The sequence below is a fragment of the Hyaena hyaena genome, unplaced genomic scaffold (assembly GCF_003009895.1).
Source record: "Hyaena hyaena isolate Hyena2069 unplaced genomic scaffold, ASM300989v1 scaffold_257, whole genome shotgun sequence".
Taxonomy (NCBI): domain Eukaryota; kingdom Metazoa; phylum Chordata; class Mammalia; order Carnivora; family Hyaenidae; genus Hyaena; species Hyaena hyaena.
In genome coordinates, this window is record NW_024080889.1 from 1,599,401 (window position 1) to 1,605,554 (window position 6,154).

General features: G+C 36.2%; 1 protein-coding gene across 9 annotated transcripts in view; it reads left to right on the forward strand.

The window, feature by feature from the left end:
• Positions 1-6,154, forward strand: part of LOC120240623 (BEN domain-containing protein 5) — a 1,403,952-nt gene that overhangs the window by 694,751 nt on the left and 703,047 nt on the right. The gene's annotated exons all lie outside the window — the stretch shown is intronic.

Here is a 6,154-nt window from a genome sequence, read left to right on the forward strand (position 1 = left end):
TGTTAGTTTCCTGAGGAACCTCCACACTGTTTTCCAGAGGGGCTGTACCAGTTTACATTCCCACCAACAGTGTAGGAGGGTGCCCGTTTCTCCACATCCTCGCCAGCATCTAGAGTTCTCTGATTTGCTCATTTTAGCCACTCTGACTGGTGTGAGGTGGTATCTCAGTGTGGTTTTGATACCTCATCAGGGAAATTAATGTTTATTTTTGAGAGAGAGAGAGAGACGGGAGGGGCAGTGAGAGAAGGAGACACAAAATCTGAAGCAGTCTCCAGGCTCTGAGCGGTCAACACAGAGCCTGACATGGGGCTCAAACTCATGAACCATGAGATTATGACCTGAACAGAACTCAGATGCTTAACCTACTGAGCCACTGTGCCCTAAGCTCTATATTATTCTTAATGTAATGATAATTTTAGCTTTGATCTTATGAAAAACGGACCTAAAATTTTGAGTTTAAGGATATATTTTCTTTTTTTTTTTTTTTAAGGATATATTTTCTTTATTGTCACAAAAATAATATTTTGTTTGAAAAATTGTAAATTCATGGATTAATACTTTTTAAAACAAATGTCATAAATTTAAAATTAAATTATATCCTTTGGCCCCCCAGATACATAATCTTCCTGCTTTATTTTTCTGTATAGCACTTACTACCATCTATCAAACTATAATGTTTTATTTATTTTGTTAGCTGTCTCTATATCTATTAAAAAATAAGCATCCTGAGAATAAGGATTTTTGTCATTTTTGTATTTATTTATGTAACCTTAGCACCTCAAACTGTGTTTGGTATATTGTACATACTCAATAAATATCTGTTAAATAAATGAATTGATACATTTACCCTCTGCTAAATCTAACAATTGTTTTTAATTTTAAATATTCTTTTTTAAGTTTTTATTTCCACGAGCACATTTTCACATAGCAGCAATCTAAGATCAAAAATATATACTCATTTATATTCTGTTCATTTCATCGTGTAGTCTGTTATATCTCTGTTGGTGAGCATTTAGTTTTTTAATATATTTTTTCTAAAGTAGATAATATTATAACAGGTAGATTTGTAAAATTATTTTTTAGAATCAGTTCCTAAGGGAGAGATTACAGGATTAATTACTATAAATTCTGCTATGCATGTTCTCAAAATATGTTGCACCAATTTAAAATGCTACTCTTGGTCTGTCTCTCTATCAGTTTTACTGCAGTCTGGACAACATTAGCATTGTCATTGAAAAAAAAAACTAGTTTAGAAGCTGTAAGATGTCCTTTTGTTTTTTTTTTGTTCTCATTTGAGCTTGTTTCTTAAGAATATTGGCATTAGTATAGTGTCAAACTGAGTTTCCAAAAACAAATATAAATGCATTAGGAAGAAAAGATAAGACATTACAAACATTCTGGGAAAGGATAAAGTATATGTACTCTTCCCTGTTTCTTCCACTAAATATAGCTTAAAAACCATATACATTAATTATGGAATAAACATAAAAGACCTGAAAGGTGGAGAGAAGAGGGAAGACTGGCTAAGTCTCTCAGGATCTGAGAAATGTTATATTAGTGAGTTCCTTGGGTTTTATTTTTGTTTCATATGGTAGAATGGTTGCTTGAGAAGCCAGAAACATAACCTGGAAATACCAAAGGGCATAGGTAAAAAACAAATCTTCCCCAAGCCCTATTTTTGCTAAACAAAAGACAAGAAAAGGGGGAAGGTGTCAGCCTAGTAGGACAGAAAACTCTGAGATAGTAATTGCCCACTCTAACTGAACAACATGGTAAAAAACTGCCCATTTCCACCCTCACCAACAAAGGAGGGTTGGGCAGCCTAGACTTCCATCTTTGCTCCACCCCTCCACCAGGTGGTTTCAGAGAAAAGTAGGGAACTGGGTATTTCATTCCTCCTAGTCAGTAGTGAATCTTTTCCTCTTCTACATGACTACAGACCACATGATAAGTCTGGACTTCTGCCACGTACTCGAAGAAGGGATCAATAGGAGAGTGCCAGGGACAGAGGAAAGAATAAGTGAACTTGAGGATAGAACAATAGATGTTACTAGATCTAAACAATAGAAAAAATAGACTAAAAATAAAAATGAATAGAACCCCAAGGACCTATGAGACCAAAAGTGTAACATTCACGTCACTAGAATTTGAAAAGGAGTGGTGAAAAAAAGTGTTTCAAATGGCTGAAATCTCAAATTTGACAAAAGACATAACCTATAGATTCAAGAGAGTTAATGAACCCATAACTAGGAAAAAAAAAAAAAAAAAAAAGAGGGAAACCCATGCCAAGAAACATCATAATCAAATGAACGCAAGAGAATCTTGAAAGCAGTGAGAGACAGTCAGTCACACCTTCCCTTAAAAGGGGAAAAATTTGAACACAACACATGACATCCAAGACTATAGAAATCAGAGGGAAACGGCACAATATTCTTCAGTGTTGAAAGAAAAGAACTGTAAACTCAGAATCTAATATCTGGCAAAAATAGCCTTTAAGAAATCTAGACATTTTGATGAAGGAAAAACTAAGAGTATTGTCAGCAAAAGCGCCCCGCCCCCCCGAAGAATGGGAAAAGGAAATTTTTGAGACAGAAATGATAACAGTCTTGGAATATCAGAAAGAAAAAAAAAAAAAAACATAAAGAATTAAAATATAAGTAAATACAATAAACTCCTTTAGCTCTGTGTATTCTAAATTATGTTTGATGTTGAAGCAATAATTATAACACTGATGCAGTTTTCACTGTATGTGGAGGAAATATTTAACATAATATTATACATGGAAAGGTAAAGGGACTTAAACAGAAGTAGTTTCCGCCTTTCACTCAGATTTGTAAATGTCATCACCAATAGATTGTGATAAGTTATGTATGTATATTATAGAATGGTAAGGGAGAGTGGGCCCGGTGTGATCATAAAGGGGTAGCATCTGAAAGATCTTTGTGGTAATGAAATAGCTCTGTATCTTGATTGTGGTGGTGATGGCATGTGATAAAATGGTGTAGAACTATGCACACATGTTGTACCAATGTAAATTTCCTGGTTTTGATGTTGTTATTCATTATTCACAACTATAGTTCGGAAAGATGCTGCGTTTGGAGGAAACTGGGTGACGGGTACACAAGATTCTCTATACTATTTTTGGAAATCCATGAGAATCTATAATTATCTCAAAACAAAAATAAAACTCATATTACTTACCCCACTCATTTCACAAAAAAGCCCCAAAATTATAAGAATATTTTGAAGAATGTCAACAAACACAGAAAGACCTGAAGCTTCCTAAAGATTGAATGAGGGATGTAAGGGGAAAATGGGGAGGGTCTTTTTTAATGTGTAACAAAGGGAAAAACTCTAAAATACATATTCCAGAATGAATAAAGTGACCTGAGAAAATATGGAACTAGATACAGGGCAGTGGGGTGGGAGTAACAAACACTTGAGTCTATGTTCCATCTCTGGGTCTTCTAGCAGCTTATGGAATGAATCAGGAGTAAGTCATTTAATCTCTCTGTGCCACCATTTCTTCACAGAGAGTACAACAAAGTTGTCCAATGTAGGTGATTTTCAATCTGTGCTGCCTAAAGAGTTCTTGCATAGGGCAAGGAGAAAATCCAGTGAAAACGCAGGCCATTCTGTCTTATTTCCACCAGAGCAAATGTGCTTTTGTCTGTTTCACTTATCAGTTATCTGAATCAAATTTTATTTTCAAAAACAGATAGAAGGATATTCCTCACCACTCTATATAAAATAGAGATTATTATCCATGGTCTTTCAGATGGGGAAATAGAAACTGCAAGAAGATATATGACTTGTCACAAATCATACAGCAAGTAAGTGCATAGCAGAGCCCAGAGCTCACTTGGGAACGGCTTGTCTGCCTATCACTTTCCTCACTGCTGCTGCATTGCCTTCAAATAAAAGTTGAAAACTTTGAGTGTGGTAACAATTTCTAACCACTTCCTTTAGTTTTATACAGTGCGTCCTACCATTAAGACCTATGCAGCAACAGGGGGCTCTCAGCTTGTGGTGAGTTCAAGAGCTGCCTCAGTAGAAGGTTGGCCATCTGTCGGGGAGAAAGTGGAGGGGATTCCTGCACTGGGAGGGAGGGTGGACCATCCCTATCACTGTCAGTGTTCCCAGTCAAATTAGACGGCATGCATGGAAAGCACTGTAGTTATTATAATTGTTTAACCTCAAAACCCAAATGGAAGGAAGCACAGAAAGGAAGAGAGAAAGAAAGAATATGTGCGGGGTGCCTGGGTGGCTCACTCAGTTAATCATCCGACTTTGGCTCAGGTCATACTGACAGCTCAGAGCCTGGAGCCTACTTTGGATTCTGTCTCCATGAATATCTGCCCTCCCCCCCAATAAATAAACATTTTTTAATAAAAAATAAAGAAAGAATATATGCTACAATCCCAGTCATGGGATGGTGAGACAAATGAGGAAATGAGGGGCAAAGAGAATTTACTGATTAATGAACCTAAAGGTGATGGCTTCCAAGATCTCTCCATATTCAAACTATGGCCTAAAATATTATTATTCCAGTCTCCTTATATGGAGTTCAATTCCATTTAATTCAAGTTTAGTGTATATATTTCTGCCATAAACAGCTTTTAGCATTGCACCAGGTGCTTTGATTCTCTTGGAACTTTGGGAAGGGTATCTATCACTTTCTCAATTTCACAGATGGGTGCAAGGTGATGAAGTAACTTGTCTTAATAGTTTAGGAGAGCTAGAATATGGCAGAGCTTGTATTTGAATTTAGAGTTGCTCGTTTTAATCTTAATCCTTTTTCCTATTAAAGTATAGTAATCGTTAATAGCTTAAGCTTTGGAGTGGGGAATTTAACTCAGCTCTGTTGTGTTTTTCATGAGGAGGATAAGTGACTCACTCAAGATTATACAGCAAGTAAGTGTAGAGCAGAGTCTGGAGTCCCCATGGGACTGACTGGCAGGGCCATCACTTTCTTCTGTGCTGCCATACTACTTCTTTTTCCTTTTACTCCAGGTAAAGGGGCTGAAATGTAAAAAAGCATTAGCTTTGTGATCAAACAGTCAAACATGAATTCAAATCTTACCTCCTGCTTTTGGATAGCACAAATAGTGGCTACTGTTAATTAACTTCAATTAATGCACTCACTGTGCCAATGTGCTACATCATTTCTAATTCTAATAGCACACAGGCCAGGACATGAGTGAGGAAACCTGATGTTTTGACATGTGATGCCCACATCTCAGAAGGAAGTAGTCTTAGTGATCACCTAGTCCAAATGCCTCATTTTGCACAGGCCAGAGAAGTAGTTGTCTAAGGACTCCACTGTTCTGCAAGAATTATTGAACCCAGTCTGTCTAACTCTTTGGTCATAACATAAAATAGTCTGCAGAACACTATATTTGTTAGAAAATGATTTTGCATCATGATATCCTCATAATAGCTCAAGGAGGCTGGAGAGTCAGAGATTATCACTTCCAGGTGGGGAAATTAAGGCACATAAAGAGTCACATAACTAGTCAGAGGTGGAGTCAAGATCTGTCCCAAATTCATGACACCTATTGGCATGCTGTTTCTTTTCTATTCTATTCTATTCTATTCTATTCTATTCTATTCTATTCTATTCTATTCTATTATACATTTTTTCATCATAAATGTACTCTTAAATCCCTATCACCTGTTCCATCCATCCCCACATCCACCTCCCCTCTTGTAACCATCAGGTTATTCTCTACCATGAAGACTCAGTTTCTTGGTGTATGTGTCTCTCTTTTTTCCCCTTTGCTTATTTGTTTCTTAAATTCCACATATGAGTGAAATCATATGGTATTTGTCTTTTTCTGAACTGACTTATTTCACATAGTATTATACTCTCTAACTCTATTCATGTTGTTGCAAATGCCAAATTTTCATTCCTTTTTATGGCTTAATAATATTCCATTGTATATATACCACATCTTCTTTATGCATCCGTCTGTCCATGGACACTTGGACTGCTTCCATAGTTTGACTATTGTAAATAATGCTACCATAAACATAAGCATGCGTGTATCTCTTTGAATTAGTGTTTTTGTATTTTTTGAGTAAATACCCGGTAGTGTGACTACTGAATCTTAAGGGTAGTTCTATATTTAGATTTTTTTTTTTTTTTTTTTTT